The sequence below is a fragment of the Octodon degus genome, unplaced genomic scaffold (assembly GCF_000260255.1).
Source record: "Octodon degus isolate 3935 unplaced genomic scaffold, OctDeg1.0 scaffold00293, whole genome shotgun sequence".
NCBI classification, from domain to species: domain Eukaryota; kingdom Metazoa; phylum Chordata; class Mammalia; order Rodentia; family Octodontidae; genus Octodon; species Octodon degus.
The window spans coordinates 117,610-142,399 of record NW_004524869.1 but is presented as its reverse complement, the minus strand read 5'-3'; the positions used below and the strand labels follow the sequence as shown (position 1 = coordinate 142,399).

Below are 24,790 nucleotides of genomic sequence, written 5' to 3'. Positions count from 1 at the left end.
AGCACATAAGGATCTTATAAATAATCACTGTCCTAAGTATTGGTAACATATGACACATAAATGGAGACATCACCAAGAATGAAAAAGGGGAAAATGATCCAAAAAGAAATACAGAACAAGGAATCTTTCTATATCTTTGGCTGGGAAATCCCCATAGCTCTCTTCTGTAAAAGTCCATTTGGTTATCCTTAGTAGAAAGATGAGTCTTCTACATACTGGGAAGAACTTCTATCAATTAATTGGTATCTAACAAATTATCCCAATTGAAATTGAAAAGTTCCATTACTATTCCATAACAGTTAAAGTAGGATTATCAAATTGATTGTCTTAGGAGCTGTCCATGGAAACAATAAAACATATTTTAGAGTGTGTGTGGGTCACAGAGTAGAGATGCAGAGATCTATATCTGGTCCTATATTTCTTCTTCTCTGGCACTGTCCTCCTGCTCTTCTTCCTGACTACTATAAATTGAGCAACTTTTCTTCTTTGCACTCCTCCACTATGATGCTCCTTACTTGGAGCCTACTGGCCATGGACTGAATTCCCAGAAACAGTAAGCCTTTAAGTTGTGGGTGTTTGGTATTATGTACCAGCAGTGCAAAATCTGAGTTTTTATTACTTGAGTGTCCCCCTTCATTTTTTTCATGTTATGTCCTAAGCACTGAGAGTATTTTCTAACTTGTTTATTAATAGCAGTTGAAGTGATATTTTTTCCTGGTCAAATAATGATCATATACTTACATCAATTGACCAAAGTTTTGGTACAAAATACAACCACTGTGTGAAGAAAAATATCATCTATTGATAAAGAGTTGTTCCTCCTGTTGAACAGAAGATTGAGATAAATGTTGCATGATTCTAGCTGAGCAAGAAACTGTAAGGAAGGGTTTCCAGTTACCTATTGGTATCTAACAAATTATCCCAATAGCTAGTAGTTTAAAAGTTTTACTATGGGTTTACTTTTTTGTGTATGTGTAACCAGGGATTGAACTCAGGACCCTACATTTGTCAGGCAAGCACTTATTCTACTGAGCTATCTCCCTGGCCCACATACAATATTTAAATAGCAATGGAATACGCATCTCTAAAAACAAAACAAAAAAAAGAGGATATAAATGAAGGACCATTTTGTATCTGTATATACAAAATAGTTAGGATATATATACAGCTACTTTCTTTTAATTCAATGAGAAGAAAGGTTTGTGCTAGTAGTGTTTAGACAGTCTGAAAACTTGTACTATGAATAAGCACTATAAAGACAACAATATGCAATGTATTAATTGTTGAAACTGTCCTACTAATCGGTTTTGAAACTATCTTATTGCTATTTGTTTCTCAATAAAATTAATAAAAATTAAATTGTTCTGAGTACTAAAGAAAAAGTGTTGCTATCTATCATCCCTCTTCTCTGGTTTCACAACCTAGATAGGTCTTTTACTGGCATGTCCTGGGATTGAATGCAGTCACATGACTTTCCTGAGGCTAGTCACTAAGGTATTCTTATTAATTTTTCTTGAAGTAGATACTGGCAGTCAGGTGGGAACCCTGTTTCTCCTCCACATAGCTTCTTATTCTCCATTGGGTGAGACTGGTTGCCTTCACAAGATGGTGTTCTCAGAGTTCCAGGAGATTAACAGATGGAGCTATAAGGCTATAAGATGTAATCACTGAAGTCACACAATGTCACTCCTATAAGCTAAAAGTCCAGGCCAAATTCAAACTGGGGGAAAAATCTCTCTCTCTCTCTCTCTCTCTCTCTCTCTCTCTCTCTCTCTCTCTCTCTCTTTCTTCCTCTCTCTTCTTTCAGTGGAAAGGGGTCAAATTCCAGTGGAAAAGGACAGATGAGAGGAATGGTTTTCACACTGTCTTATAACAAACTGCCTGTTAAGGAGGACAAAGAAATGGAATGCTGATGAGGAGTGGTAGTGTGAGCTGCTGACATAGGGCCGTGTGTATTGGAACAAACTCATGCTATGAACAGCAGCCAAACAAAAGAGTGTGAAAGATTTGGCAAGGAGAGTTTCTGTGATCATTTTGGACAGCTCTAGAGACTGCTCATTTTGCCTTGGCCAAAGGATAGTACTTGACATTTTCCACTAGAGTTTTTCCTTTCTTACAAGGAAAGACTGAAACCAACAGGCTATGGCTCAATTTGGATATTTAATCAGCCTGGGACAAAAAAAAATTTCCCATGCCAAACACCTCATAGACTTTAAAAATTCAAATATAAAATGAAGCAACATGCAAAATACCTATTATGTAAACACTTTGGCTGATAAATCAAAGTTACAAGAAATGAAAAATAAGAAGACAATGGGATTTTGCCAAGCAAGTGATCTATTTGGTGCTTATAACCCAATGGATTAGAAAAATTAATGTAGCCTTCTAGCTCTAAATGGGATATGTCTTGATAAAGGTTAATGCTACATCATCAACTGCTACAATGGTTCCGTGGCTGGGGTGAGATGTCCATATCTGACGTTCGCTTCTGGAACATGAGTTACAGGTAAAGATGGGGCTTGTGTCTATGAGACAGAGTTTAGCAAATCCACTGTACACAAGGAAGATGTGATGTACTTAATTACAGGGTGGTGTTCCAATACTATTTATCCATTCATGCGCTTTCTAATGCTGCTTCTCAGTTTCACTATTTGAGATCTCTGAGTTCTAGATATGCAATCTTGCTCTAGTATACCAGTAAAAAATAACCTAGTAAATAAATTTGACTAAACTATGTTAGTGATTATGTAAAGACAACATACAGAATTATGTTACTAATCTATTATAATTCCTTTAATAAATAAATATATAAATAAATAAATTTTATTTATTTGGTACAGGGTCTCACTATGCAGCTTGGACTGGTAGTGATCCTCCTGTCTTCAACCTCTCTAGTGCTGGGATTATAAGCATGTGCCACCATACCCAGTCTTGGTGGCCAGCTCAGTGCACCCAGGATCAAAACAGGCACAGTATATGGTGCCAAGGATCCAACCTCAGTCCCTGTGCTTGCCTAAGTAGGTGCTTGGTCTGCTGGGCTATCTCATCAGCCCTTATTCCTTTAATTTAAATGTTTCAATAGTATTGGTAATACAATACATTAGCCTTATTCATGGAAATAATTACAGATGGTGCATGAAGTATGTTTTGCACGTGTATGAAACTGCAAAGTCAGTTAAAGGCTTTGAAGACAGGAGTCACCCTCAAATAACATACTTTTGTTTCCAGCTCATTTCTTCTGTCTGAAATTTTACCATTGAAGAATGCTTTCCCTTTCCCTTCCTTCCTCACCTTACTTTCTAACATTTGTTCTATTGGTTTCTCTTTTAAAGTGAAATCACTTACATTAGGCCTCATGATTTCTGACCTTCTCTTTACAGTGTGGTCATAGGCAAAATACTAAACTTCTATTAGACTCCTTGGGTTTTGTCATGATTAAGTGATATATACCTTAGCATATAACACATGTAATAAAATAATCACTAGTATTACCAATATTGCTGTAGTTTGTAACCTGCATATATGTGTCAGTCACTGCTTACTAAAGGAACAGATTTAATGCAAAATATAGAAATACATGTAAGAATTTACAAGACTAGGTCTCAATGGCTACCCTCAGAGTCAAGTGTGGAAGAGTGCAAAAGATCCTCTGCACTGGGGACCTGAAGGATCCAGTTGAAGGTTTGGAGCTCAGTGTAGTGTCCTCTAAGAATCTGAGTGCATCTCTATCAGGAAACCAAAGGGTCTGATGGTAGACTAAAGCACCTATACCAGAAGCCTGAAGAATCCTCACCAGAAGGTCAAAAGGTTGTCACTAGAGGCTGAAGAATCTGCTCTGGAAGTCAAGACGTAGTGTTCTACATGTAAATGAAGCCTAGAGCTCCTTTGAAGAAGATAGATGCAATGCTTCCTTCTTCATTTCTTTTATAAACTAACCTGGCAGTAATCCTCCCTAGGACAGGTCTTCTGCACCCAGGACTATGCTGAGCCAATTTATTCAGGCATTACTTACTCAAGTTGACACAATCAATCAGTAATCACAATATGTAATTGAATAAAATGTATAGATCTCAATTAAAAGATAATAAAAACAAAGATGTGACTTTTTCCTATCCAAGTTCACAGATCCCCTTGAATTCCATCAACTTTACATTAAAATTTTCTGTTTAATATCAGGAAAGAGCAGCAAAAGAAGAAATGACCCAGTTATTTTGTTATTTTACATCTTTAAAATAAGCAAGAAACTAAAATTTATTGAACTATTCATCACACTTTGTCCCATGTATACTCTATGGTTATTATAATAATGTACTGTTGCATAGTATGTCAAGTGATTTTTAAAATAGATGATTTGGCTGCATTCTCACTGTAAGCTGTGTTTTAAATCTCAAACGAAGCTGCAATAAAAGCAAACTTAAGCTGGTTTTATTAATCATATATTTGCATACATGAACAACATGTAGTATGGTAACACTAATAAATATGTTTATGTCATTACTAATCAACATTTTCAGCGTAAAAGAGAACATAAAATGAAAGAAGTAAAAGATTGTGGTCATAAATTTAAATTGGAAGTACTGCTATTAATTTATGATGATTTTTTTCTTAATATCAGTGGCAACATGGATTCTTAGTTTCTTGGTAATTATAAGCAGAAAAATTAGATAGTATAGGGGAAAGGAGAGTCTCTTTATTATAGCTAATGTGAAGTTAGAAGAAAGTTATCTAGAAGGTAGTAAGTACCAGGGCAAATCTTCCCTTGTATTTTATCATGGGGATATTCCAGTAAAATAAATAATATTTGAAATTATAATTTGAATCAACAAAAGCCCTAATTACAACCATAGCTTCTCTTGCACAACAGTCTAATATTGTAGTACACTAGAATAAGCAAAACGTGCTTCAGCATACAACTCAGATTTGGAGTGATCCTTCTGTTTCAGCCTCACCAGAACTGGGATAACAGGTGTGCACCATCCTGCCCGGTCCTGGTGACTGCCTTAGTGTGCCCAGAGTCAGGGCCAACACTGCATGTGATACGGCATCGAATCCTCATCCCTGTGCTTGCCTAATCAGGAGCTTAGTTTGCTGGGTTATCATGCAACCCTTTTTCTGCATTTAAACAGGTTCAGGTATGTCAACATTTATTTATATGGCTTTCCTCATTCCCAAGTGATAATGCAAAGTGAGGAGCAGTTATATGTGGAACCAATTCCAAATATGATCTAATGTCTGCTGTTGACACCATCTGATACTTTCAAGTATCTTGGTAGTAAAAACAAGCATCTGGTCTGAGTCTGTAATTATGAAAGGAATTGGCTATTAAGCAGAATCATGTCTCTCTCAGAATGTAGAAGATGCCTGCACAGGTCCTTGCAACATGGTCAGGGCTGGCCATAATTACTCAATGCATGTGTAGAATCTATACCTGTCCCCACACAGCCTTGTGTATTGGAGAATAGTTTTCTATTTAATTACTTTTTTCAATTTAATTCCCACTCTTTATTTCTTCCCTCACCTCTTGAAAAGTAGTAGCACAATAGGTTGCTGCTAGATTTTGAATTTGGGATTTATTGAGTCACTAGACTCAGCTCTCGATGACATTGATTAGGGTTAGCAAAACCTGTCCTAAACGTGAGGTACTCAAGCACTGGCAAGCATTTTTTAAAAATAGAACAATTAATTTATTTATATTTTTCTGTTATCTTTTTCTGGGATCAAAAAATAGAGAAATAGCTATGACAACTTGTGCTGCTATAAACATGGCTGCACATATATTACTGTGGCATGATGTTTTGAGTTATTTTGGAAAAATACCTAGAAGGTGAATAGCTGGATTGAATGGGACTTCTAATTCTAGCTTTTTGAGAAGTGTCCATGCTGATTTCCCTTATTAAAATTAATTTTCTTGAGAAACAAACAGCAATGAGACAGTTTCAAAACTGATTAGTAGGACAGTTTCAATAATTAATGCATTACATATTGTCTTCATAGTGGTTATTCATAGTACAAGATGCAGACGTGATATCCTGTCCAAACATTATTTAATACAAATCTTTCTTCTCATTGAATTAAGAGAAAGTAACTATATATCTATCCTAACTATTTTGTATATACAGATACAAAATGGTCCTGCATTTATATCCCCTTTTTGTTTAGTTTTGTCAGAGAAGGGTATTCCGTTGCCTTAAATATTGTAGGTGAGTGAGTTCAGAAAAAATAATCCAATATAGTCTAGTAGTCCACAATAGTAGTGGGTTATCCATAGGACAGACAATGCTGATTTCCATACTGGAACCAGTCTACATTCCTACCAAGAGCAGAGAAGGGCTCCTTTTTCTTCACAGGCTCTCCAGCATTTGTTATTAGTTGATTTCTTGATGATAGCCATTCTTTCTGGGGTGAAAGGATATCTCAGTGTTATTTTCATTTGTATTTCTTGAATGCCCAATGCTATGGAACAACCCAAGTGCCCATCACCTGAAAGATGGATAAAAAAGATGTGGTATTTTTATACAATGGAGCATTATTCAGCTCTAAAGAAAGATAAACTTGAGGCTTTTATAGGTAAATGGATGCAACTACAGGCTGTACTTATGAGTGAAATAAATGAAACTCACATGTGTAAACATTGTGTTGTCTCCCTAGTGTAAGAATATGAAAGAATAAATAGCATCTTAAAAGTACAATATATATAGAAAATAGAAAGAAACAACATAAGGAATAAATTGAGATGAGGGAAAGGGAAAAAAAGGGGGAGAATAAAACCATGTAAGTATATACATAGGATAGCAGAGATCATTGTACTGCTGACTTCTGTTGGTTTTCTGAAGGTAAGGTAACACTTAATGTTTAAATTTTTTTCTTTGACCAAGTCTGTATGCTAATATCTATAATCTGAGCAACTTCACTGAAGACAGCAATGTGCAATATAACAACCAAAGTTGAATGTATTTCATCTTGTTCTTTTAAATGTGTATCATCTTTAATATCTCATCTATTATTTTATACTCTTTTTAAAATAAGTTAAAAAAACAAAAATGTAAAAAGGAGAGAAAAATTAAGGTTTAGTGAAAGAAAGACAATGTTTAGTTGTTTGATCAATCTTGCATACCTATATCTGGTAATCTGAGAAGCGAATTTGGTGATAACAATATATAATATGACAGCCATTATTAATTTTCTGTTCTTGTTTTGAAATTTGATACCATTCTTTGTTCTATGTTGCTTTGTTTTGTCCTTGTTCTTGTTATTTGTTTTTGATTCTTCCTCTTTAAAAAAAAGAAAAATATAGTGCATCGATTGATTATATCATGAGAATGAGTGATTGTATTTTTCAAAAGTAAAAAATTACTCATTCCTGCCTTTCTCTAGGTTGTCTAAAATTCCCTATATAGTTGCATAAACTTTCTCAGTTTCTATCCATGTGTTTCAACAAGTTTTTTAAAATTCACATACACCTGGAGTTCTTTTAATGCTAGTGCAATCGAATCACCTCCCTTCTAACACCTCGCTGAAATGAACCTTATAAACATTTTTAGATGACAGTTATGAAAAGAATTGTTGATTAATTTGGTACATTGAGAATGAGTGTGACAGCGAGAGGACGGATAAGGATGGTAGGTATTTAAGGAATGTAGGGTAAGGGGGAGATAAGAATGAGCAGAGGAAGATCCATCTTTAAAGACAAGCTGTTTTTGTAGTCACCCCATGGACGGATCCCAAAGCCTGTCTCAACACCAGTTCTTTTCAGCATCTCATCATTTTCTCTGCCCTCACCCCAGGCTTTCCCCTTGACCTTCCTTTCTGTGGAAGCTGTTCTTTACTTAGGATGTATCAATAAAGTATACTCACAGTTTCCACATTTACAAGGCTGCTGTAATAATTTTCTAAAAGATAAAACAAATAATATCATTTCCCTGTTTAAAACCTTACAACGGCTTCCTGGCACACTGGGAATAAAAGTCAAACTCTATAACTTTGCCTGCAACAGACTATTTGGATGTGGTTCAGGTCTGTTTTATGACTGTGTGTTCTCTCTTTCTACATTAAAACTTTACCTTTTTCTCCATGATTCGGCCATTCTGAGTATGCTGGCTCAGGGGTTTTAAATTTCTCTTATATTCTCTCTGCCTATTGACCTTTATTCCTAGACCTCCGTATGCCACCTACCAACGTTATTCTCTCTAAGTACCGTGTTTTATATTTTTATTATTTTTCCTATCTTACGAGAATACAAACATCATGAAAGTACAAACATGTTCTGTCATATGCCTTGATGCTCATTAAAGATGAAAAAATGAAGCAACCTTATTTTGTTTCATTTTACATGTTACTTTAGAGAACTTTTTCTGAAAACGATGTTTTTTTTTTTTGTTTTTTTTGTTTTTTTTACTTAGATTCTTTCTTCCTATTAAGCTCAGCGCTTCCAGAGGACACTCCAATATCGACACCTACTGACAACACAAGCTCTACAATCTTTTTCTTTTGGATATTGACACGGTAAGACAGCATACAGTTCTCTTTTTCTTAAAATTCATATTTATGCTGAAAAGCAGAAAAAACATTCTTAAATTTTGGGGATACGTTCACCAGGACTTAGTGAGTATTAAGAATGCTTTTTCGCTACTGAAAAATAAAATAAGTAAGATGAATGTCAGGTCAGCTACACTGCTTTCTAGCTTGCGTGATTTGACTCCTACTCTGCCAATACCCCTGTCGTTCCTTCACCCTCCAGCCAGCTTGAAAGCTTCTTACAGATAAAAATATATTTACTTTTTATTTTACAGTGGTGTTTATCATAATACTGGTTGCTATAATAATTATCATTAACCAATAATAATAAATTTCAGTTTCATATCAATTTCTATAATCTAGTGAAAAATAAAGCAGTATGTTTTTCATGTAAAACCTAGTGAAGGAGAAAATTGAGTGATCATTTCATAGTCTGGGTGTGGTGGTGCCTGCCTTTAAGCCTGGAACATGGGAGCTGAGTTCAGAAAGATCACTGTGAATTTAAGGCTGGTCGCTGCTGCAAAATGAGTTCAAGTTCAGCCAGAACTACGTAGGTAAATCCTGTCTCCAAAAAAGGCTCATTTTTTTCCTTTTATAGATTGAAAGCTTGAAATTATAATTTAGCAGAGCTATCTAGTTTACTCAGCTATCAGTGGCTTAGCTGGACTAATGACCCTGGAAGAGCAAGGACCCTTTTACCCCCAAAGTTCATATCTGTAAGGGACACATTGCTAGTGATGATGATAGCTCATGCAAGTTAAAAAGAGTAAATAGCTACAGTTAAGATTTAATGAAATACTATTTATCCTTGATGATGAGTTAAACATATGAATTAAGTATGGTACATAAAAAGTATTCATATATGGGTTCAGATACTAGAAAGGCCCTGAATAAATGCTAGCATTTTGGCTACATGGTGGCAGAACAGTGGAACAGTGATTCTAATCAGCCTGCACCTATTGACCTTACTGTCTTTTGTAGATTTATTTTCAACCTACTCACTGTGCTATAGAATTGCTCCATCATTGAAGAATACAGTAGTACACAGGAATTTTGTTTTTCTACTTACCTCCAAAAGAATTTTTAAAAATGGTTTAACCTTTATGCAGATTTTAAATTGGCTGCAAATTTTTATAAGTGAAATAGTAGCAAATATCCACATTAAATTGTATTAAAAAGTTTTAATATTAAATAAAATTACTGCATCATTTTTAAATGTATCCAATGGCATAGAAATATAATCATCCATTAGAATACAATAATCTGATTAAAAGTATCTGATAAATTTTTAACAGTTGAAAATTTTGCAACTCTAGTTTTTCTCCCAGAACTGCAATTTCCACTCCATTTTTCACAATGTATAGTTTATATAACTTTGTGCTTTTTATAGATCACTTATTACATACATGTTAAAATATAAGTACTTACTATGTGAACTTTAAAGATTATTTTCCCACGATTATGGAATTCTATTTAAAATATTCATATTGCATTGTCTTTACAATATTTCTATTTTATGTTTATTCAAAATTGGACTTATTAAAAAGTTTTGTAATTAGTAACATAAAAAGAAAGCTTTTCATGTACTTTATTAATGAGACAAGTGAGGCAAGTACGATCAGTTCCTGTGTTTGTGATATCATTTATTGCTGGCATGAAACAAGAGTTAGCATCTGTTTTATTTCTACAAATTTTTAAACAAAAAAGTGATACTAAGTATTATTCTTAGCAATAAGCAGATGAACCGGAGTGGAAGAATTTTGTCATAACAGCGCTATTCAGTATGATATTATAGCAGTATTCACTCCGTTCTTTGATTTTTCTGCAATAAATGCCAAAATTCACATAGTGAACTTTCATCATTGATTTTAATGATCTCTTAGCTGACAAGTTTATTTTGTTTCTCCAGTTTTACTAAAAGCAAAGACTTTGAAACCACCTAACTTACAAAATGTTTTTGTTATATTGTCTCTAGAGTAATTCAGGCTCTCAACAATAATGCTGATAGTTTTAAAAGTATCCTTATTTATCCCCTACCCCCAAATTTTGACCTTCATAAGCTATAAACCATGGTAGGATGCCTGGTGGTTCAAAGATTTTGCTATAAAGGAAAGAGATGGAGATTATAAAAGAGCAACACATATTCTTATGAAGATTGGCTTCAGTAAAAGGAATGTAGGAGAATTTAAGACCTGGAAATACAGTGCAGATGTCATTTTGGACACCACTGGCTCATAGACTAACTGCAGGAGTTGAATGAAGCATCTGATACACCTGACCAGGAGGAAGTGACCACAGATTGTCACTATGTACATTTTCTTAGCTATTGTTAATTGTCCTCCTTCAGAAGATGACTCCAAAGATGGCCAGACAGAATACTTTGAACCAGTGTCTCAGAAAAGTGTTCAGTCAGTAGGAGACAATGAGATGTGTTTCCAACTTCTGTCATCTGGAGATGTCTTGTTTGTGTTTTGAATATCGAAATTTATACTATACAGCAAACAGGTTTTCATCCTCCATAGAGATGAGTAACATGGCCAAGCAGCTGGGAATACTGAAGGACAAGAACGATCTTATACGTCTTCCTTCAGGACACATACCCCTTTATCAGAGTTCTCAATTCTTCAACTTTTGATCCGCTGAAGTAATCTACCCACCACCTGCCTTCCTGCTCTGACATTTTAATTTGAAGGGTAAATTCCTGAGAAGTCCAAAGCCTTCAATACACAAAAGAATGCAAGAAGTGAAAGAATAGTGACAAGCATTGAGAAATGTTCTCTTAAAATCAAGTTACTGTTCCAAATCTACTTCAGAGATAACCTGACTTCTTTCCTTCATACTCAAGTCTGTTAACTGGAAAACATAAATAAAGGACAAAGTTAGCCCGTGTGTTAGGCAAATGTTTATTCTGGAGGTCAAGTTGTGTCTTTTGAAAGCCAAATGACTTCCTTTGACTTAGTTCTAAGACTGGTTTATTTCGATCAGATTTACGTAATATGAGTATTGCATATCACACAAACTGAAGCCCGTGACCAGACACTGACCTCCCAGGAAGCAGCACCCAAAGATTAGTTAGTGGATGAAGCTTCAGTTTCTCCAGAAATTTGGCTTTTAAAATTATGAGCAATGATAGTAACAAGCAGGCAAGGACTGTTTTATTTAAATCTAAATAAACAAAATGATATGAGCAGAAAGAATATAAATAGATGAAGCTTTTTTTTTTTTTTTAGAAACAAGATAAAGCACATAGTAGAGTCTTTATTTATAGTAATTATAGAGTTGAATTTAGGTTCATAGTCCTTGAGACTAAGCAAATCTGTGTGCTTTCATATATACCACAGTAGTTTTTATTCTTTTTTTTTCTTTTCAAAGTTTTATTGATAAACATATAGCAATGAGACAGTTTCAAATCAAATCGAAAGTACAGTTTCAACAGATAATACACTGCATATATTGTTCTTAGTGGTTAATTGCTGTACAAGATGCAGACTTGTGATCCTACTTACAAACACCATTAGAAAAAATCATTCTATTCATTAAGAGAATGCAACTATATATCTACCCCAACCACTTTGAATACACAGATACAAAATGGACATGTTGAAAAAGAAACAGTATTCCTTTTTTTTTTTTTTTTTTTTTTTTTTTTTTTGGTGGTATCAGGGATTGAACTCAGGACCTTGTGCTTGCCAGGCAAGCACTTATTCCACTGAGCTATCTCTCCAGCCCGAGAAACAGTATTCTTGAGTCTGAATAGCTTCATTTTTTTGACATATAAGTATGAGCCACGTGCAGTGGTGATGCCTGTAATCACAGCACTCTGGTAGCTTGAAGCAAGAGGATTGCAAGTTTGAGCACAGAACTGGTAGGAAATTTGGTGACTTAGCAAGACACTCTCAAAATAAAAACTAAAATAAAACCAAATCAGACCAAGCCAAACAAAACAAACCTGGAGCTGTACCTCAAAACCATGGTCCTGGGTTCAATCCCTAGTACCTAGTACAAAAAGAGAGAATGGTTAATAGAGTATTCTATAATTTTCTTAATGGACCTCATTTTTTGCTCAAAAGAGTATTAATAATTATACAAGAACGTGATAAACTGTTGTATTCCACACCTCAAGAAAAGTTCTTCCATAATGGCTACTGCACTATCATGATAAATCATTGAACCAATCAAATACCCATGAAATCTTAGCATATTTTATATCTTGCAGAGTACATATAATAAAATTAAGATTTACAAAGGTTATGCTTTTCTAAGGGTGAACGTCAGTGTAATATCTTTAATTAATGTAATTAACATAGATCATAAGGTTTTCACAGTCAAAGAGCCTGAGGAAATGCTCAACACATTAAAATGAAAAAAAAAATCTAGAAGGCTAGAGCATTGTCAAAGATTACTTTGGGAGTTGGTGCCAGATCTGATTCCTAGTCAGTGAATCTCTTGCGATTCAAGTTGGCCTCCTGAGACATCCCATTTGGCCATGTGCATGCATGAGGAGGAGCCAAGAAAACAAAATAGAAGTCAAAGCCCTTCCATTTGTCCTCTAGAGAGTGAGAAAACTTGGCTTAAAAGATTGAGTCACAGTTCAGATGCTTCTGGACTCGTGATTGGGTTACCATCCAGCAAACCCCAAGTACATTTAAAATATCAGTTGAAAATACACTTAACTATACATATGAGTTATGATCCAAATGTATAACGAATGTTAAAAAATTATGACAGTAAAAGACACATCACCATTAAACTCTCTTAGAATGAGCCCCCTCACATCAAATGTACTTATATCATTACTCTTGCAACTTGTTTCCTCAATATGAAAGTGCTTTAATAGTATGTTTATGCAGGATGTAATGTGCATGTCTTGCCACTTTCTGAAGAAGATCTGAGTTCTCTTCTGTGTCTCAGGAAGTGTGATTAAAAAATAAAGTATATTTTGTGCAAAATGGCACCCAGTGAAAAGAGAGGTTTAGTCCTACGGATAACCCACTACTATTATAAACTACTGGGCTATATTGGATTGTTTTGCTGAAGTCACACACCTACAATATTTAAATGGCAATGGAATACCCATCCCTGACAAAACTAAACAAAAAAGGGGGATACAAATGAAGGACCACACTGTATCCGTATATACAAAATAGGATAGATATACAGCTACTTTCTCTTAATTTGGTGAGAAGACGGAATTGAACTAATGATGTTTGGACAGGATATTGTGTCTGCATCTTCTACTGTGAATGACCACTACAAAGACAACAGTATTCATTGTATTAATTGTTAAAACTGCCCTACTAATCAGTTTTGAAACTGTCTCATTGCTATTTACTTCTCAATAAAACTAATAAAAAAGAAGACAGGCTTGTCAAATCATTAAGAATATCTGCATGCATCTTATTCACTTGATTTGGCACCATTTAACATCTGCCTTTGCCCCAAAGTCAAAATGACCATAAAAAGTAAATGTTTTTTTTAAACTGATTTGGGACTTTACGATAGTCACAATAGCTCAACTAAAAACACTCATAAAGAGAGGACTGACAGAAGTTTCACTTTTTATATTTGGACAAAGTGGCAAGAATTATGAAATAAGTGTATTCAAAGCAAGTGGGGAAATTTTAAATGGGGTTAGTGGCACTGTTTCTTTTACTTTATATATTTTAATTTTTTAAATTCACCATATGTTTATCATATATCATCTACTTCTGAGCATCACAACTTACATTATCTCACCATTAATGTGCTCAGAAAACATATCAATGCACGGTTCAACAAAATTATCTACACAAAGCCTACCGTATATAAAAATATTGAATGCTTCATATAATTTATTGAATACTATACTAAATGGGAAACACATAATGATTTTGTAGGTATGTGTTCCACCTTCATAAACCTACTATTGTCAATTGTGGACTGTCTGAAAAGTCTTATAGACTTCAGGGTATTTACTTTTCACTCTGATGATCACATTTAGACTTGCCTAAGTCTTAGGGTGTTTGATGAACTAAGTTTGGAATAATATTCCCCTTAAATTTTAAGTAAAGTGTACCAAATAAATTCTGGCATGCAGCAGTGATTCACCAGGTAAGAGCCAGGTATAGGAACACACAAAGAAACTCTGAGTGGGTTGAGTGTGCTATAAGTGTTTTCAGGTTAGGAAACCTAATTTATACCAAGAGATTCTCTAGTGAAGTCAGAGCGAGAGTTCTGGAACTCTGTCTACTTGTCTGGATCTTGCTATAAGCAATTGTTGCTTTAAATATTGATGGGCTTGTGCAGAAAACATCTCTTGGAAACCATGGGGCTAGTAAATTGACTGGCAGAGGAATACTTTCTTGGAAGCCCATATGTTTTATTCTTTCTTTGTGAAGGAATCATTCTGATTTGCTTATTTTACTTGTCTAAGAATCCAGTCATCCTTCTTCCTCTCAGACTCAGCCTTTCTCAGCTTACGGTTAAGAATCTGAATGAATTCAGGATGTGGTTGGATGCTGAGGGTCTTTCCAATGAGTTTATATTAATGCTGAATCCTCAGTCCTGGGACCGGTTGATATCTGCCAGGGTGTGATAAGGTCGTTTCGTACCATACCATACTACCTCCAGTCTTCTGACCAAGCTTATATTTTAGTAGTATATTTGGACTTTAAAAAAAAAATTTCTTAGTCTTTTTGAAGTTTGATGCCAGTTAGATGCTACCACTGTGACAATTTACCAGGACCACATGGCCATGTGTTGGGAACAAGTATTTCCAGTGCTATATTCAAGTATGAGTCAAGTGCATATTTTCTTTCTCCCCAGGCAAGCTTGGAAACATTTTAGCAATGTTTTCTACACATGTTTTTGTGGAGTTCCTGACAATGAGAGAGTACAAGTTGAGGTTTTTACATTGGATTTATTACCTTTCTCATTAAACTCTAATAAAAAATGGCATGTCTGTGTAGTTGCTGGTGCAGCTTTTGATGTTTCCTGGTTTATAGCCTGGTGTGGATTTCCTGTGTTCAGCAGGCATTTGATCTTTTCCCACCCTCCTGATTGTTGAGGACACAAAGGGGAAATTCATAAGATGGTAGAATAGAGCAGCTGATGCAAGGATATGATAGTTTCAGGACTAGAAGTATGGGAGTATGATTAGCATGTATTATTTCCATTCTGCACGTGTTTATTAATGCTGGGATGGGCACTGGATTGATCCTATTAATTTATTTGCAACACTTTAGCTTTAGAAAAGGAAAACTGTTTCAAGGAAAGTAAGACAAGAAGGTACTTTTGTTTGTGCCTATTGATTATTTCAGGAAAAAAAAACAACTGGTGCTCACGTGAATTGTGTAGCTGTACTTGAGGTGGCTCATTAGGACCCTGGTCACTAAACAGAGATAGGAAACCATTTTTATTGCATCTTCCTGCATCTTTCTCTGACAAGTGTGATTTATATTTGCAAGTGGACAAAGCAGTATTAATTGGCATGATTCATATCTATAGGAAAAGTGAAGGATTTGGAATCTAACTTCTGTATCTTTAATTCCTTGTTGAGTTCTCTTGCCTCTTTATATTAGATATAATCTGAACTTTTATAATTGAGATATATTCAGGAAACTTATTCTTTATAGTATGTCAGAATTTAGTTGATGAGATAGTAAGAAATAATTCAATGGGCCAGGGAGATGGCTCAGTAGAATAAGTTCTCAACTGGCAAGCACAAGGGCCTGAGTTCAATCCCCGGTTCCAAAAAAAAAAAAAAGAATTCAAGATATTTATTTTATAGTCAAATTTATGCATATGCATAAAAGCAAGCATATCTTCACTACCTTTTTTTAAATGGATTTTGTTGTTGCAGGGTCTCATTATGCAGCTTGGACTCTTGGTGATCCTCTTGCTTTCAGCCTCCCCAGGACTGGGATTAAAGGTATGCTCCACTATGCCAGGACTCTAGCCAGCTCAGCCTGCCCTGGGGGTGGGGTTGGCATGGCATGTGGTGCCAGGGATCGAACTTTCCTGTGCTTGCCTAACCTTGCCTAAGCAGGTGCGTTAGTCTGCTGAGCTATCTTGCTGGCCCCACTGTTTTAACTTAAGGTAAATAGTAAACTTTTTCCAAATGATGACTTGGAGGTTGTCTTACATAACTGTGAGATCATAACTATATTTCAAATACCCACATGCACATAAAAGAGCATAAATTATCTATTATTTTTCCATCACATTTGATGATTTTAATTTTTACTGACATGAAAACAATAAGTTTACCATGATCTTTATGTCAGAGGTGTGATGAAGAGCTTGCATTCACCTCTTCAAATCTCTCTCTTCCCATCTGTTTCTTCTTCTCCCTGTTCTGGCCTTTGGAGGCTGGACAGGTACAGACAAGTTAACAGACTAATTCTTCTAACCTCCTCATGGTGATACTTCACAGGATTATATGTAAAGATTTACTTAGGGTGGCTATGACTTTCTTTCACAGGTGACTGCAAAATGATGTTACCTCCTGGGTTTTGGTCACCTTACATGTCTTCCACTGCGTTTAAAATGTTATCAGCTCCTCTATTGTTAAGAACTTCAATTATTCCACTTCTACATCCTACCTCAGCTTTGTATACCATCTGTAAATAAGTCGTTCTAGATTATCCTGTTTTAAGTATTACTTTATTGGGACCTTGTTTGATTTTACAAAAAAAAAAAGATGCAAAGCTTGGGGTAGATTATATCTGTGGATAACTTTAATTTATAAACAATGAGAAAATTGATAGAGCAAGAATAAAAATATTGCTGCTAACCTTTAGATTTCTTATGATATGGATTATATTACTTCAGCCTAGCGCATTTACTACTCTTTTTTTGTTTGCTGTAATTTTATTGAGAAACAAATAGCAATGAGAGAGTTTCAAATCTGATTAGTAGGACAGTTTCAATAATTAACACAATGCATATTATTGTCTTAGTGGTTATTCATTGTACAAGAGGCAGACATGATATCCTGTTTACAAACACTATTAGAACAAGTCTTTCTATTCATTGAATTAAGAGAATGTAGCTATATACCTATACTAACTATTTTGAATATACAAATACAAAATAGTCGTTCATTTGAATCCCCTTTTTTGTTTAGTTTTGTCATTTAAATATTATACGTGTGTGAATTCAGCAAAATATTCCAAAATAGTCCAGTAGTCCATAATAGTAGTGGGTTTTCTATAAGACTGGCAATGTCAGAAGTTGTTGACTTGAGCCTTTTACAGCCCAGCATATCAATAAGGCTTTCCTTTTAGACTATTTTTTCTAAGCTGGGTGGGCATGTGCTGTTGATCTACATCCCTGCCAGTCTTGCATTTGCTTGCTTTTGTACAGAGCTCAAGATTTCAGTGGTGAATTTATTCGTGTACAAGTACAAACATGGGTGAACAATAACAATTTGAATCTTCCCCATGGGTAAGATAGAATCTTTTTTCTAAGATTTCTATACAAGTTTCTTCCAACTGGCCCTGAGATGATCCTTTATTATCTGTAGAAACCCTGCTGATGGAATTTCTGAGGATGACTAATAATTCTGTCAGTGCTGATTATAGTTAGAATTTTTCTTTGGCAAGTGACTAAAAGTATTGTTATGTCTGTTATTCATTGTGCTATCTCCTCTATTCGGAGGCTACGTGCACTAGAGTGTGTTAAATCTATAAACTCTAAATCCTAGTATCAAGGGAGCATTTGAAGTGACAAATGACAAGGGACATAATCTCTGTTCACTGAGGAGTTCCATGCATAGGATATAGAGCTGAGTACAGAAGAAAGACAATTCTGTTCCTTTATAATGTTTCATTTTAAAATAATTATACATTCACTAAAAATCAAGATAATATAAATAACAAATAGCACTCTCATGTATTTTTGTCAACTTTTCCCAATAATAAAATCTTACTTCAGGGCCGGCTTGATAGCTCAGTGGACTAAAGTGCTTGCTCAGGCAGAGCGCAGAGGCCGGGGTTCTATCCCTGACATGCTGTGCAGGCCCCGCCTACAGGGTGAGCTGAGATGGTGACTGAGACTGGGCATGGTTGCGCATGCCTGTAATCCCAGCACTTGTGAGGCTGAAAACAAGAGAGTCACTATGAGTCCAATCTACATAGTGAGACCCTGTAGACCCTGTCCTAAATACAGAAAAAAAAATCTTACATCACAGTACTTTAAAAAAAAAATTTAGTGGCATTTTCAAGGAATTTATTTATTATTATTATCATCATCATTATTATTATTATTTGTATTTTAGGGAAGGGTCCACAGGGTGTTCAGGGTCTCACTACTAGATAGGACTGTTGGTGATCTGCCTGTTTCCTGCCTCCCAAGAGCTGGGATTACAGGCGCACGCCACCATGCCCAGTCTCAATTGCTGTCTCAGTGTGGCGTGGGGGAAGGGAAGACATGGTAAGCCTGGAGATCGAGCTATTTGGCCTGCCTAGAAATATATTTACTGATTTATTCCTAATCTCTGTACTTCAAGTTCCTTATAAGTTAATTTAAAGAAGCACCTTCTTTCTATTTTCATTTTGAGAAATAAATTTGGGGTTTATTTTAAGAGAAAAGAAATACTACAATAAATAATATCAATAAATTTGTGCTAGAAAGTAAAAGTTGGGGAGAGCCAAAAATACTTCTCTGATGGTAGACTTTTGGTAATGTTAACTAAATGTTGGTTTTTGTTTTTGCACACTTTTAAAATTGGGCCTGATTTGTTACATACTAGAGGTTCTATGCTCACAGTGCCAAACTATGTTTTAGGGAAGGATGACCATCTTATGTCATCTGTTTGTTTGCACAAACAGAAAACAAAAAGTAAAAACCCCTACTTTCTCTCATATGTGAAGTTGTGACAAGCACATTTTTGCTAATTATAAAGGTATTTCCAATGCATGTTTACACAAAGAAATAAAATCTTATGATATGTGGTGATATTTTATTTCAACACAGTGTATTACTTATTCAAATATTTGAGAGCAGTACCAATTTCATGGTAAATTTCTACTCTTTCACTCTCAGGCCTCTCAAGTCTGTGGCCCTGAAAGTCCTTGTTAGCATGAAGAGCTCCTTGAAAAGAAGTTTTCAAATTTCCAACAGTTAAAAATTCAAAGAAATAATATTCTTGCTGAATATTAGTGATTTTTCACTACCTTGCACTGGTTATTTTTCTGATGGCTAATTCTATATGAATTCCTTTTTACTTTTGTAAAATAATTTGTATTATTTCATAACATTAAAAATGACCATATGTGAGTTTGAATAGCTTTGCAAAGCCCCAAATATGGTACTAGCCAATCAAACTGGTTACTTAAAATATCTCAGCTTCTGCATCCGCTGAGCAGTTAAAGCAAGTAGAGACAACACAGTCTTTAACATTCTTCAACTAATGACAACTAGACTATTGATCTTTTAAGAAATCATTGGGCATTATCTGCATTTTACTTTTAAAAGTTCTACTAATCAAGGAGACACAGGCTGGCGAAATACCCCAGCAGACTAAGTGTTTACTTAGGCAAGCAGGCCTACATGGCACGCCGGCCCTTGCCCCCAGGAGGGGTGAGCTATGGCACAGAGACTGGGCGCAGTGGTGCACACATGTAATCCCAGTGCTGGGGAAGGTGAAAACAGGAGGATCACTAGAAATCTGATCTGCGTAGTGAGACCCTGTACCAAATACATTAAAAAAGAAAAGGAAACATCAGACAAATAGCTTTATAAACGATTCACTTACTAGTTTCCAAGCATTATTTGAAATGCTTAATAAATTTAATAAGTTGGAGAGAAAAATATACTTTTTAAGTGACTCAGAAAGGGAGTTATTAATTATAACTTCTGTAAAGCTCTATTTATGTGACACGAAAAAAATTTATACCATGTTAAATTACATATTATTTTGCTCTTCCAAGTACTAAGTAGTAGTAGCCTTGGAAAAAAGTGCAGCTTGCTTCTGTTCAGTAATAAATGAAAGAACAGGTTACATGCCTAATCACCTTTAATATGAAATTCTTTCTACAATTATCTTTCTGCTGGAAAGGAAATTTTATAGAAGACTATGGAGAACAAAGAGCAAGTTCAATTTTGGATGATACTTTGTTCATTTAACATGAACCTTGGACTGGCCAGATAGCTCAGCAGATTAAAGTGTCTGCAAGCAGGCACAGGGGCTAGGGGTTCGATCCTTAGGCCTGCCATGCCAGCCCTGCCCCCAGGGCACACTGAGATGGTGATTGAGATTGAGCGTGATGGCATGGGCCTGGCACGGGCCTGTAATTCCAGCTCTCGGGAGGCTGTAAACAGGCTGATCACTATGAGTCCAAGCTAGTACTGAGACCCTGAACACCTTGTAGACTCTTCCCTAAAAATTCAAAAAAATAACGTGAACCTTAAAAATAAATCTATGGAGGGGCTGTGTGAGTAGCAGTAGTATTTTCTTAGGGTGCTGTACAGCAAGTAGTAAATAAGACTCTTCATTAGCTTCCTCTTCTTTTCCTTATAGTGTTGAGCTTGCTAAGATTGCTATAGTTTATGTTACAAATAAAGAAATTAGTTTCTTCAACAAGGCAAATCTCTTAGGTACCTGCATGTTTTTGTTTCTTTTCTTTCATTACTGTGACAATATACCTGATACCTAAAGTTAAGGGAGGAAAGTTTATTTAGCTCAAAGTTTGTAGAGGTTTCAGTCTATAATCATCTGGGTCCAAGACAGGATGGCCTGGCAAAGAACAGTTTATGGTGAAGAGATTATAGCAAAGCAACAAGAGAGAGAGAAGACGGCCTCTTTCTGTCCCTTATACTGTATCCAGGCTAGTAGGATTAGAACAGTCCCAAACCAATGAGCAGTCCAGTTTAAGTAGTTGCCCGCTATTAATCTTAGCATTCTTAATCTTAGCATTGTACCCATGAGCCAGTCACACAATCTAGATTCAGTCACCTCTGAACAAACACCACCTATACTGCATGAGGCACTGAGGAAACATCTAGGCACAAGCTGATGTTAACTGAGGACAGGGCTGAACTTAAACCACAGAATTGGCTAACACTGACTACTCTCCACTTTTTAGTCTTTCAATTGTGTTTGACATTCACAGGACTTGTGTGAGGCCAATTTTGTATTAGGAAATTTTAATTCAAAATAAAGTACGGAGCTAAATCTGTGAAAAATATTGTGAGACTTCATGGTTCTCCTTCCCTGTTATAATGTGAGAAAAAAGTCCTAAGGAATAAATGCATCAGTGCTTGCTGGAAAAGCCTGCTTGCATCCTGTAGGCAGTCCTGATGATTCTCTGTCCATCACGGGTTTTTCCAGACAGTGAGCCTTGTTTTCTGCAGCTGTGTTTGGCCAGATGCTCCCAGGGGGTCTTTCTCCTAGGCTCATCTCCATCACGCTTGATTATGTGTGGGCCCCAAAACCCTGATTTGGATGGGGCTAGAGGAGAGAGTCAGAAGATTGTCAGGAAGATTAAAGATTCATGATGTAGTATTACATTTTTGCTCTCTGGTAATCCTCCAGGATCCTCATCACTTTTTTGTTTGTTTGTTTTTAATAAATGAGAGACAGTGACCACTAGCTCTAGTTTTTTGTCAACACTTAACTCCACAATGACAAACCAGTACCTTCAAAACTTACTCTTAAATCCTCAACAGTGTGACGACACCATTGTGGGGACCCAGTATTACACATGCCCTGAGACATTCACTTACCAGTACACTAAATGTTCTTGGCCTCACTTTCAAGCAGCGCTCCATTGGAAAATCATCTATAACTTTCTGGCTGCTGTCATTCCTGGGTCTCTGCTTTCCATAACCTCTCATTCTTATTGAACAGCTGTGCCTCTGATTAGTGTTCCCTAGAGGTATTAACTTTTCAGCACTCTGCAGAAGGAAACTTTTGAAGTAATGGGAACAATAGATCTATCCTTGCTTTGTTCCAGCCAGTTAGTCTGGTGTGCTTTGGAAAACATTCTGGAAAAGAGACATGAACCTGTACAAAAACAAGAATTCACTTAAGTATTTCTTAAAACAAATACCTTGACATCATAAAAATCATGATCTTTCATCATATGAAGCAATCTCATGTTTTCTTGGATTTTGTCAGGTTTTTTTTTCATACATTTTGAGAAACATTTAGTTGGCAAAGATAACCATAGTTGCTGAAGTTGATACATAGCCAGCTTTCATACATTTTCCATAACCATTCAGTTAAGGAAAGATTTCATTGTTGATCAATATTTCTTTCATAACACATATAGTGCATTTTATTAAAGTAGAAGCATTGTAGAAATTTATTCAAAAAGATTATATCATTATTACTAATAAATTAAACTGCTTTAAATTCACATTTGCTGTTTTTATTCAAGGAAATTTCATGAGAGAATGTATTTACAAGCTAGCATATGGAATGCAAGAATAAACCACTACTAAACCACAAGAAATGTTGTGAAATAGCTGTACAAAGAGTCATGAATTTATTGAAAGATGTTCCTTTCTATGGATTTATACTGGAACTCAGTGTTTAGCCCTTACATCTACAGCCAACAGAATGGCAGGTTCTATGATAAAGAGATGATTGATTCAACACTGATCACAGTAATCTAGAAATGACTTACTCAGCAGTGATCACACTAACTGAATGTTGGCTACACAGAAGGTGTAATGTACTAATGTACTGCCTAGTAGTAGGAAATAGCTTGTGGAGGTGCTAGGATCTGTGCTACATCTTCTTTGTTTTTAGAGACAGGGTCTCACTATGCAGTTCAGGCTGGCTTTTATAGGCCAAGCTGGATTTGAACTCACAGCAATCCTCCTGGTTCTGCTTCCAGATTGCTGGGATTACAGGAGTGCACCACAATGCCTTGCTAGGACCTCTGTTATATCTTACAAGAGATGGGCAAGACAGAGTCTCATAGAAGGAAGGTAGCCCAACATCAAGGAAAAAAGAGTAATATAGGTTCTAGAGCAAACCAGATTCCTGACTTTATGGCTTTATAGAGGGATTATGGAAAGGATCACAGGGGAATAAAACTAGAATTGGAAGGCAGACTAAAAATATCAGATTTTGACTGAAGATTTCATTCTAATATAAAAAGTTTGGCCCTTACCCTATAGGGTACATAGACCTATGAAAGAAATTTGAACAGCAAAATATTATCAATATTGTGTTTTTCACAAACATAGTTCTAAACTAATTGGGCATAATTCACAAGGCAACTAACAAAAACTAGAAAATCTATTGGGAAGTTTCAAAATGTTTAGTGCCTACATGGAGGTGGTGAAATAAAAATGCAAGAAAGAGAGAGCAATGAATTCTTTGTTTTGTCCTTCCTTTATCAAGCATTGACTTAACACTGAAGATACTAATCTAGGTAATACAGGGAATGCAAAGGAATATACTATAGGAATATTTTAAATGTAATCGCCGGCCTTAGAACTCATTACACATGAGACTCTTCTGAGGGCCAAATAGCTCAGCAGATTAAAGCACCTGCAAGAAAGCACAGAGGCCAGGGGTTTGATCCCTGAGCCTGCGGTGCTGGCCCCTCCCCCATGCTGAGACAGCAATTGAGACTGGATATGGTGGTGTGCGCCTGTAATCCCAGCTCTTGGAAGGCTGTGAACAGGTGGATCACTATGAGTCTGATCTAGTATTGAGACCCTGAGCAACTTGTAGATCCTTCCCTAAAATACAAAAAGAAATCTTTTATCATTTTTATTTTCTATTTATTTCTGATATGAAAAAATCTATTCTGTAAATTTGCCTAACATCTAACTATTCTATAGAAGATATTTACATTTTATCAATTCAAAATATTGGATATTTTTCAAATTTTTACTTATATTATCATATCATCTGTGTATAGTAACACCCATTTGCAATTTGAATACCAGCTATTGTTTTTAATGTCCTATTCCTTTGGACTGAATCACTAACATGAAGTTAAACAGGGAAAATGGTGATTACTTAAGATGTTTTTATTACCATACCCTTATCAGATTAAGAAAATGTCTTATCGCTGTATTGCTAAAAGTTACTATCATGATTGGATTTAAATTTCATCAATGGTTTTTCTAAATTTAGTGAGATGACCATATGTTATGAGTTCTGTTATTGTGAGGATTATATAAAATTATATTTGATATAATGATTTATTAATTCTTAGTATCTTTTTATCTTTATTGGTACATGTTTATAGTGTATTATGCTTACATGCATCATAGGGAGATAATATAAATACATGGCATTTTTCAATTTCTTTTTTAACCCTCTCACCTT

The 24,790-nt window shown here is 35.5% G+C and overlaps 1 pseudogene; it reads right to left on the bottom strand.

The window, feature by feature from the left end:
* LOC101561510 overlaps nt 1-22,332 on the bottom strand; it is a 100,244-nt pseudogene extending 77,912 nt beyond the window's left edge.
* Nucleotides 22,333-24,790: the final 2,458 nt, after the last annotated feature.